General features: G+C 35.7%; 1 pseudogene across 1 annotated transcript in view; it reads left to right on the top strand.

The window, feature by feature from the left end:
• The window catches only part of LOC143240866 (protein O-mannosyl-transferase Tmtc3-like), a 144,303-nt pseudogene extending 132,535 nt beyond the window's left edge, over positions 1-11,768 (top strand). The window contains exons 19-22 of the transcript XR_013022009.1: positions 6,250-6,370; positions 9,001-9,102; positions 10,526-10,609; positions 10,996-11,768. The product of XR_013022009.1 is annotated as a protein O-mannosyl-transferase Tmtc3-like (transcript). The remainder of the gene's footprint in view (positions 1-6,249; positions 6,371-9,000; positions 9,103-10,525; positions 10,610-10,995) is intronic.
• Positions 11,769-12,096: the final 328 nt, after the last annotated feature.

Genomic DNA, 12,096 nt, shown 5'->3' with positions numbered 1-12,096 from the left:
CTTGTTTTGACTCATTTGTATCTTGATTTATCAAATAACCAATTTCCTTGACCAGATGGTTAGGGCACTTGACGCGAAATCTGAAGGTCATGGGTTTGAACCCTATATTCCATCAAATACGCTCTCACTTTCAGCCGCGGGGGTATTATAAAGTGACGTTCAATGTACTATTCGTTAGTAGGAGAGTAATTCAAGAGTTGGCTTGATTAGGAACGACTAACTCATGTTTCTCTGCGCAAAATTCAAAACAAACTAAACCTTAATTTGTTTTTATTTGTTTCGCCATGGTTCCAAAGGCTGTTTCAGTAAAACCTGATATCAAGGTTATAAAAAGAAAGAACAAACAAATGAGTACTAAACGGGCCACTGTGCTTTTCTGTGCATTTTAGCGATGTTTCTCTGAGTGACTTGCCCCCTGATGGGATAGTGGTAACTTTAAGGATTTACAATGCTAAAGTCCTAGGTTCAATCCTACGCGTGAACATAGCAAATAACTTATTGTGGCTTTGCTCTAAAACAAATCTCGGTAACTGTAATTATGAACCAGCAAGTATCCTGTGGGGGTACTACACCCCAAGATAATCGTGACCTAACAGTTACAAATTCAGATCAGACTGATTAAGTTCTAGATACAGATTCCGACCTTAAGTTCTAGTCAGAAAAGCAAAATTAGGCTAACCCAAAGATAAAATGAAACACACCATCAACACAGACGTTACAAAACAAGTCCAGAGAACTTGCAAAGAACAAGGATTAGCTGGAGAAGTTTCATGATCCAAACCTAACTATCACACTGAGATGATGAAAATACTGAAACGACTGGCATCGCTGAAATATTATTATATCCTTCTCGTAGACTCAATATCCCTAGTATTCCTGTGGGACAGCGATAAATCAGGGGTTTGATTTGCCTCTGTTAACTCAGCAGATAGCCCGATGTGACTTTGCTATAAGAAAAACACATGCACAATATCACTAGTCGTAGAAACATCAGAGACAATAGGCTGAACAAAACTTATCCAAATAGGATAGTAACACTTACTTTATGAAATAGCTTTCTCTGTACTTGAAGTTTTCATTAACATCACGAATGATTTGTTTGTTTTTAATTAGGCGCCAAGTCATACAATGGGATACGAGTTCTGTGCTCACCACGGGTATCAAAACCAGATTTTGAGAGTTTTAAACTGTAAGACGTTTTTACTGTTGTGCCAAAGCAGGACTTTTCTGAAACGGAAACCATTATATATTACTCTCCAATAATGAATTTTTGTCAGAGGTTGTATTGTATACAAAATATTGTAGCAAAACCTTTCATTGTTGTTTTGATAATGCCGTAAGCTTTGTTTTTAATCTTGACACTTGTGTTCCATGCTGAGTAGTGGAAAACGCGAGTTGGGACAGATTAGATGATTAATGAGCTAGCTATTTTTTAATTCAGTTTGTTTTATACTCTCAGCTTGGTAATCGTTTCAGTTTAGACAATATCGTATTTGTGCGCCAACGAAAAAAATAGATACGAGAAGTGCAGTAGATAATAGAAAATTAGCAAATAAGTGACTTTATAGTTATTTATAATGCCATATTTCTCAGTTGATAAAGGTTAGGTCAGCATGTGAATTTGTTAAACTTGTTTGGTTTAAACAAATAGTTTATTAACCATAAGATGGTTGGATTTTGTTTATTTTATAGAGCAAAGCCACCGCTGGAAATCGAACTCTGAATTTTAGTGTTGTTACCATTAACTGGACTTGACTTTGTATTCTTGATGGGGGGGTTTTTTGCCAACTACTCAAAACTATTGTTGTTTTTTTGTTAATAAGCATAAAACTGCAAAATGGGCTAATTTTGCTGTGCCCACCGCAGGAATTGAGCTGCTCGTTTCAGCGTTAGAAGTTCTCGAGCTTGCCACTGAGTTTGCCATTAGTTTCTAATGCAATAATAACACCAGTGTGAGAAGTCTAATCGAGTTCTTTGAATGTTACAATACAACATTATCCAACAATAGCATATCTCGTTTTACTTTATTTAATGTTAGGTAAGATGGACCTAGTAATCATCAACTGAAGTGATGTGAAGGGTAGATTCAAACAAACTCGTGTTGCACTCTACAATTCTAACTGGATACAATGTGCAACAAACCTTAAAAATCTCCAGTCTACCCTTACTACCCCAATAAGGCTCGATGCATTGACGATTACTGTAATTTATTTCATCGCTGAATGTATTATTAAACCAGCGAACACATGCGTGTGTATAGTGAAATATAGATACAGCGCAGGAAACATAGTAACTGAGAAACAAATACAGGTGTCAGGAGTGTTATCAAACAATGCAGAGATTATGTATATAATAATCGGAAAACCTCTCAAAATACAATCAAACACATTTGTTAGAAATATCATGAAAAATGGCGTTAATAATAAATAAAACAGACAATGGCAATAATTTCTGCATACAGCTTACACAGAAAGTAATTCCAAGTAATCCCGAAATTGGTCAAACAGGATCAGTAGTAAATAGAGAGCTGAAATTTTAAATTAAAGACTTATCTTTAAAATGTATATGAAACACCAAACGGGCTACTTTTTAATCATCAAAATGAACACACTCGTGCAAAACAGCATATAATAACTCACAACTCGCTTTCCAATAATAACTGTAGCAATAAAAACAAGCGAGTGCTATTACTATTGTACTTAACAAAGCCAGTTACTTCTACAGTCGATAAAATTAATAATTAAGCCCTAAACCAAGACCATTTACAAATTATCTTTGTTAAAAACACAAAAAGCCAATCAAAGAATATATGAACACTCATCGACCATCCATAATATAAATCTTACATCAGAACGCATATCATACTTTTGGGAACAAGCCAATGCCTGTTTGTTTCCTACATAAACATTACTTGCCATAGCAGCCCCTAATTTTGAATTGATAGTCTCGAAAGAAGGCGGCCAGTCATCACCCCTACCGCCCACTGTTGTACTACTCTCTTACCAATGAATTGTGAGATTGACCGTCACATTATGTCGCCCTCACGACTGAAGGGACGAGCAGGTTTAATGGGACGAGAATTCGAAACCGCAACCCTCAGATTACGAGTCGAGGGTCCTAACCACCTGGCTATGCCGCGCCTGATCTCTCTGACCCAATCTACATAAATCTGTGCACATATCCCTGCAATGGAAGGGACAAGAGGTCTCTGCATCTGAGCTTCCCGATTTACCCACCATATTGACCTAAAACACTGACTAGCTTGAAGTTAAACAGACAGTGCTAATAGAACAGAATGTATAAGTAATACCTTCTATCACGAACAAATGTCTATTATTATTGATTTTATTACGAAGTTGCTAAAAGTTGCTATATTGTCAACTGTAGAATACATCATTATTTACTTCAGTACCTAGCTTCATCGATGACGTTTTAGAAATTGGAATTTAGTTGATGAACCAATGGTTTTGACCGACACGGTCTACTAGTTCATTGATTTCGTATCGCTGGTCCGCAGAAACGTATAATAAAAAAAATACATATCAAAATACAATAAAGGTCCAGGAATGTCAAGGTTGAACACAGGAACGAACTGGAAATGGAATCGTCGCTTCAAGCTTCGCTTTTAACATGGAGCTAAAGACTGGAAAAGTTAGTAGCTCCAACACGAAGTTACTAAACTGAAAATCACATAAGTACGTCTTATCAGTGACATTAATGTACGTATGAATAGTAAAATAACTCAAAATAATTATTATTCCTTCTGATGGATAGACAAGAATATTGCAAAAATAAGTCCTTTTTCACTTGATCTTAAAACACATGTATAACTTTTTTATATGCATTTTGTTAACTTCGTATCTGTAGATCGAAAGAAAACCGACTTAATAGCTTATTCTCGAAACAGGTAAAACCGTAATATGATAGGCTAGAACTGGTTTTACTGCAAACGTACGTATCGTATGTTAATTAAGCAAGTCGCCCGATAGAAACCCAATGGAAAAACTTGTAATTACAGTTATTTTTTCCCTTACTCCAGTACAATCAAACACGAGATTGAGTAAGTAAAATTTTAAGTGGTATAACACTATAATAAGAGGTGGGTTTCTCTTTTCTGCGGTGGACAGAATGTAAAACACAAAACACTGTAACAGAAACAAAGATAGTTAACTAAACAATGCAGAGATACGCTAGTAAGTGTTTAAAACAAATGGATAATGAAACGTAAACCAACTTATAACACAGGTGTCATGAAACGATACACGATTCTTCCAAAATTCCGAGCCAGGAAAAAAGTCAAGTAACAATCGTATCGATTAATGCGTTCGATTTGCCAATTTGCTGAGAAGTTTGAATGTGACGTTACAGAAAATTAAGTTCGTTCCAACAGCTTGAAAGCTTTCCTATAACTATTTTTTCCATATTTATTTCGTAAATTTGTGCTTCCTGTGTTTCTTGCGTTGCTAAGTTTGTGAAAAAAAAAAAAAAAAAGGGAAGACACGAGCGTGAAAATACGTAATTTGGTTTTGGACCTGTTTCGGAATAATTCATCCGCCAGCTTAAAATGAAAAATACACGTTACCTCTTGCGCAATAATTGCATTCCTACAGAAGTCAGTGCTATGTATATATATATATATATATATATATATACACACACATACAACGCGTTGTATAATAATATACTGTGCATAGTGTTGTAGCGGGTAATATATATGTTAATGTAAACAACCGGGCATTCTGAAACCTCTATTATGCGTCCGAAGAATGTGGTATCGAGAATAAAATATTCACCTTCGTGAGCCAACGTTTGCGTATCATGTGGCACGTTCAAAAACTCGTGCTTTTTTAAATATTTTAAAATTTACAGAAGGATCGGCCTCGTAGTTTATCAAAACAGGTTGGGATTTTTAAAATTTTTTTTGTACATGGATGTCATGTTGTGCATTCAAAATTTGTAATAATATTTTGAAATAACACTCTGAAAAATGTGGTATTGATGTGTTCGACGACAACAACATTTCATGCGGCACGTGGGTTAAACCAGTGATTTCAGGTGAAAACGAAAAGTGGGAAAAAATAAATCCTTAGGAAAGGTTCGGTTTCGTAAAATTTCTTTAGAAATGGATTAAGCATGTTGTTTTCTTCCTAGTTCATTGTGAAATAAGCGAACCACGTACCTTTCACTCAATACTTCTCGAACAAGTTAACTTACAGGAAACAACATTATGGGTCAGTGTTTTCCCTAAAGTAACGTTAGAGAAACAGAAGGGTTTGAGACGACGATAATCTAACGAAACTGTCGCATTTCTCTTAAAGTTTGTTTTTTTTTTTCTCGCATTTACTCACTACTTACGAGAATTGTTTTTTTATTTTAAAAATATTAAAACCAGATATAGAAAATGTTGCTTTTGCTATTATCGCTCGTGAAAACTATTTTAATATATAATAGAAAGGCGCAAGGAAAACTTGGTTGTGTTAGTGCGAGGGCACCGTTAAGTCACGAATGGGAAAAGCTGATATACGCTTAATGGCTTTTAAACTTCTCGCAGGGGTTTTATTGTTGCGTGGAATGAAAAAGTTGGGGGACCGCTCGGGCTAAACGGCCAGGTCAAAGGCTCTAAAATACGGAAATATATATGGTGAATTTCGAGGGAAACGAGTGAGTATCAATCACCATTTTACAAATGTCGCTACTCTCAGCCAAGTATCTGACACAGTTGCAATACTCTCGCAACTGAAAGTGTGAGGCGTTTGCAGCATACCACGACTCGAACCTTGGACTTTTCGACACATGGCCCAGTATACTAATTTCATGGCTAAATCTAGAAGCTAAACAAGAAACATTCTCAGTCAAATAGACCACGCCCGGAGAGTTTAAAGGAAAATTCCATAATTTATAATCTCGTGTACTCGATGTTATACGTGTTAAAACTGTGCCTTACTAGCAGTAACATGCTTGTTAGTGGATTATGCCTTTACCTCATATAGTAATCCCCGGTTCCATTTGAGCAGGTGGTAATAGTTTGATATGTATTTTTTTCTCTATAATGTTTCTTCGAATTTAAAATATTAAATCATTGTTCGATTCATCATGCTGGTGTATCTTTTTGTCTGTTTGTTTTTTGTGAAAGCGTCATTGACGTGAAAAATTATAATTTTGTCCTGTTGTTCATTAACTATGTGAACACTAAAGTTAACACAAAGTTACTGATAGCTAAGTAAACACTATTTTATTTTTCACACGCAGGTTGCAAAGAATTGTGGATGGTGGAAAACAAAACGAACTGATTTACTTCAATTTAGGAATGCTAGCTATAGAGAACAAGGATGCGCGTGGAGCAGAACAATGGTTAACCAAAGCTCTACAGGTAAAATTGTCATTATTAACAGCTAGTTAAAACTTTGACTGAGTAATGACTGTAAGAAAACTGTATAAAGTTTTACAAGTGAGAGTTATCTGTATCACACGCTTGATAGTGACTGTATAAAGTTTTACAAGTGAAAATTATCTGTGTCATTTGTCGGATAATGACTACACAAAGCTCTACAAGTGAGGGTTATCTGTGCCACACACCGTAAAATAAACTGAATAAGGCCTCACAGGTGATGGGTTATCGTTGTCATTGTCACGCGCCGGATAATACCTAAACAAAAACTCTGCATATGAGGGTTTATCTGTGTCACACTCCAGATGATGACTGAAAAAAGCTTTACGATTGCATGGTTATCTGTGTCACAGTCGAATGTTAATGCTCTTAAAGTTAAGTTATTCTGGCCAGTAGTTAATAACAAATGGAAGTATACAAGTCTCTTAGCCTAGAGTGATTACATATTAATTTACCCTTTGTATTTTGGATCCTTGTTTAAAGTGTTTGACCCTCTTGAGCAGGAAATACAATTTTCAGGGTATTTCGGGTTTTAGCGAAACCCATCGTATCGTCAGCAATTTGATATTACTAATAATAATAGCAGGTGTTTTACTACATGTAGTTAGAAACTTTTATATCGTATCTTTTATTATCAGTTTCCCTGTGCGTGCATGTTATATACGTTATTTGATTGTGAGAAGAAAGTTATTTTGATTTATCTAAAGTAACTGGAAGACTAGTGTCACTGCAGCTTGTATGTAACAAAGGTGTTAGCCCTTTTACTGCGTCACCAAGGCTTATAACAGTAAATGGCGAGTTTTGATATTTTCGTGGTAAGCATAACACAAATCTTTCGTTGTACAGTTTTTAATATCTTCAAATATATTTGCTGTGAAATACATACATACATACATACATACGCACGCACGCACGCACGTCTGTGTGTGAATTTAAGATGGTGCTTTTTTTTCCGTTTTCAGTCGATGTAATAAAATTCTTTCTTACTTTATATATGATTTTCCTATTTGATCATTTCATAAACAGCTTTGCATGGCCAGGTGGATAAGGCACTCGACTCGTAATCCGAGGTTCGTGGGTTCGAATCCCCATCACACCAAATATGATCTCTTTTTCAGCCGTGGGGACGTTATAATATGAGGGTCAATCCCACTATTCGTTGGTAAAAGAGTAGTCCAATAGTTGGCGGTGGGTGGTGATGACTAGCTGCCTTCCCTCTAGTCTTACACTGCTAAATTAGGGACGGCTAGCACAGATAGCCCTCGAGTAGCTTTGTGCGAAATTAAAAACAAACTTTTTTTTTTTCGAAAATTAAATTTTGCTTTGAAAGATAGGTTTTTATACCAAAAAAAAAAAGAAAGGTAAAAAGGTGTAATGTGTTTAATGTTTAATTTTAGTTTGACCTACAGAATAGTTTAATAATTTTGTACAGTGATTTGGTTCCTTTTTAGAACTTTCCAATTTGTTCTGGTAATCTGGTGCACCATTGATGAAGTAACGTCGGCAATAAAATATTTCTGTTTTGAATCAAAAAAAGATTTTTGTGTAAATCCTGTTTTCCTCAATGTAAGTATGTTCTGCCGCCTACGTGATGAAGCAAAACCAAAACTATATTTGTGCATACCCATCAGGTACCTGTCACAATCAGCAATAACTTTTCAAAAAAATTGTTGTGCAGTGTCGTCGGAACTCTGCGAAATAGACAGTTAACTGTTTACCGGCAATAACGTATTTAATTGCGTTTATGTTTCTAATACGCTATTAAGTTCAACATAATTAAAAGTGTCTTGCTCCTGATTTTCGTTTCATTCAATGTCCGGTGCATCACGTTGCATGGACAACAGTAGTCAGCAAGCATTGATGGATTCCAGTTGCTCTAATATCGTTTTTCCATTGTAGCAGTGTCCTGGTGAAACTGAAGATTTCGATGAAACGGTACGTGATGGGCAAATTTGGATCTATAAGGGACACCCAACAGTGTTCAAGAAGCAAAAACTTTGTTGTGTAGTGCGATTGGAGACGACTCCTTTGCTACGTTAACTGTGGCCGTTGAATTCCAAATTGAGATAACTCTCCGTGATAACTATATTCAATTTTCTACTCCTCATTAAAGGTCTGCTCTTCCCCCTCCAGTGCCACAGTGATATGTCTGTGGACTTAGAACGCTATAAACCTGGTTTCGATACCCGTTGTGGGCAGATAATCCATTGTTGCTTTGTGCTTAACTTTAAAGAAATATTTAAGATTCGTCGTGACTAGGTGGTTAGGGCGCCCGACTCACAATGTGTGAGTTTAGGTTTCGAATCACTATCCCACCAAACATGCTTATATCTTTCAGCCATGGAAGCATTAGGATGTATTGGTCAATCTCTGTATTTGTAGGTAAAAGAGTAGCCGAAGAGATGGCGGTCAGTGATGATGATTAGCTGCCTTCTCTCTTGTCTTTTATTGCTTAATTAGGGGCGGGTAGCGTCGATAGTCTTCGTTTAGTTTTGCGCGAAATTCAAACAATAATAATTCAAAATTGGAACCAGTTCCACCGCCTCTGTAGAGACATGTAACGAAAAAGGGACGTATTACAGACGTGACCAGAACGTTTTGTTTTCTGCTAGGTTCGTCCAAACCTGGGAAGTGCTTTGTTCAACTTGGCGCTGCTTCTGTCAGAAGAAAGCAGACCATTGGAGGCCTTCGTATATCTTAAAAGGCTATTAAAGGTAAGACACTTAGGCCTATGCAATTAATGTTACTTAACGCAAGTTCTAATCGACACTTAATGTATATAAATTAATTTCGTCTTTTATCAATGAGCTTATCCCGTAACTACAGATTATATTGTATGAAATATGTATCTGAAATACCTTCAAAATAATCACAAATTAGTAGTGACTTTCTTCATTGGTTACTAGTAATAAAATACGAACTTCATTACCTCAAATTAAAGATGGTAATAATTAGAGAAATTATTAGAAATAAGTAACCAGAATTGTGCATTATTACGCAATTTATGAATGTTGTTAAGTGATACAAAAAAGTAATTGGGTTAAGATTTACTTCTAGGAATAATCTTGTTTTCGTTATTATTATTACATTTGTTTAGACTAACTTTCGATCAGAGCAAACAGTCTATTTAAATCAAAACTACAAATCATTTCATTGAAGAATATATAAAACTTAATATATTTGTTTTATGTTCTCACTTACGAAGATTACGATAAATTATTTCATCAATTGGGTACTCTCGCTATTAACGGTACTTTTGGCCATAAACCCAATAATATCTTTCTGAGTTCTGATCATCTTAGGAGACTTAATAACAGTGGACTATAATACCTATAATAAAACTAGATATATTGAATATTTTGGCTTGAAATGAGATTTCGGTTTATATTTTTATGAAATAATATTGGTATTTCTTATATGTTATTTGAAGAAATAATCCTTAATAGATCAATTATTTTGAGGTATGCAAGTCGTGGTTACTGGTCACGATGTACAGTGTCATTACACAAATTAGTAATTATTTATAGAAACCTCTTAGGCACGTCATAGCCAGATGGTTGCGACACTCGACTCGTAATCTGAGGGTCGCAGGTTCTAATACCCGTCGCACCAAACATGCTCGCCCAATCAGCCGTGGATGCATTATAATGGTACGGTTAATCCCACTATCCATTGGTAAAAGAGTAACCCAAGAGTTGGCGGTGGGTTATGATGAATAACTGTCTTACCTCTAGTCATGCACCCCTAAATTAGGAACGGCTAGCGCAGATAGCCCTCGTTTAGCTTTGCGCGAAATTCAAAACAAACAAATACAAACTTCTTGAATATGTACATGATAGAAGTATATTTGAAGACATGTGGTAAGAGGGCGTGTTGCAATACGATGCGAGGAATTATTATAAAAATTCCAATAAAATCATGCAAAACACGAGCCCAAACACTGTTCCGAATACTTGCAAGCTGTAGCAAGGGAAAAAAAGTGAAAATTTGCAATGAACTTGTTAACAATGTAACAGTTGGTTTTTAATATGATGTTTGCTCGTTATATCATCACATTTTAAAAGATACTACGCTCTACCATCTAAACTCTCTCACTGATTCTCTGTAAATGTGTATTGTTCTCTTCACATCCGACAGAATCAACCAGATCACGTGAAGGGACTGATTCTTATGGGTGACATCTACATCAACCACTTTCGAGACCTCGAATCTGCAGAGAAGGTACTTTAAACTTTATTAATCAATCCACATTTTTAGTTACACCCTTACGACGTAATTAACATTCTGTCTGTTCCTTTTGCTATTTTTGTTTTTGATTGTAATAAAAAAAAGGATTTAAATAAACCATTAAGACAGTTAACATCTAGCAGTTAAACGTGCAAGAAAAGTGTTTTTTTTCTCATAAAATATTTTAAACTTTAGTATGTGCAGTAAAAAAAACTTAGTCTCGCCTTTAGCCAAACAAGCGCCATTTTTGAAGGGAATTTAATCTTGATAACTTCACTTTCTGCTGATACGTCTTGATTTAAGCTTAGTATAACGTATAACGTGCTTTCTTTTTACTCATTCTACCAATCACCTTCTCTCCTGTCTTTTTGTATTTCCAGTGCTACATTAAAATTCTCCAGTATGATTCTGGCAATATTCAAGGTTTACACAATCTCTGTGTGGTTTACTATCAACGTCAACAACTGGTGGAGGCCGAGGCCTGCTTTCAAAAGGCCCTCGCACAAAGTCCAAACACAGATTATATCCGTCAACACCTAGAGGTAACCAGACGTCAGCTTCAGCAGGTGGCAACACAAGTTAAAGAAAATGATCCTTTAGACAACATGAACGTTCCTCGCGACCCAGCTGTCCTTCAACAAATTTCTTCGTCTCCAACGGTCAGGTGATTGCAAGTTAAAAATATAAGTCCTCAGACAATTGTCCAAATAATACGTCAAAGTGTGTATGTGTGTGGCGGGGTGCAACCAGTGTTGACACTCGCATTGGTTCTTGCTGAAACTTGAGACGACGAGATGTTTATTTTTACTTCTCGTCTTGTCTGGTAATCATTAATTTTCAATGGCGTCAACCAAGTGCTAGCGCTAATAAAGCTATGAACACAGTTTTCCATCATCTTTCAAGTGCTAGGCCTAAGAAAATTATGAATACACCGTTATAGGCCTATCGTATTCAAATCCTAAATCATGGGACAGAGAATATTTAGTAATGTGCCAATGTTATATGTTTAATACAAGCTTTTAAGCTTTGCATATTTGTAATGTTATTCTTGGATAAATTGTCATAAAGTATTGCTCAGTGGTGTAAATGGCCTTGTTACATGACCAGGCCATGTTTCTATAAAACCAAGAAATTTCCATCAAACGACCGTAAACTGTGATACTGTTTTTCCTTCATTTCTCTTTCAGAGACATGCTTTTCTAACAATGAGTTTTTATGTCGATCTATTCGCATAGTTTTAAATTGTATTAAATAAGTTTAATAAATGTACATCGCGACTTGAATATAATCTGAAATTAAACGTTGTGTAAAGAAAAAAAAAAAACAATCATTTTCTAAAGTTAGGGACAACCATAAAACCTGAGAAATTGTTATGTGGTCTGGATAAAACGAGTTAAATTCTTAAAGGCGCAAGTCTACTAAATTAGCCCAAGTTCAACGAATTAATAGCGAACTCTAAAATGGTAAAATTTGTTTCTAGT

The sequence above is a fragment of the Tachypleus tridentatus genome, chromosome 13 (assembly GCF_004210375.1).
Source record: "Tachypleus tridentatus isolate NWPU-2018 chromosome 13, ASM421037v1, whole genome shotgun sequence".
NCBI classification, from domain to species: domain Eukaryota; kingdom Metazoa; phylum Arthropoda; class Merostomata; order Xiphosura; family Limulidae; genus Tachypleus; species Tachypleus tridentatus.
The sequence above is the reverse complement of the archived record's forward strand: the minus strand, read 5'-3'. Positions and strand labels throughout refer to the sequence as shown.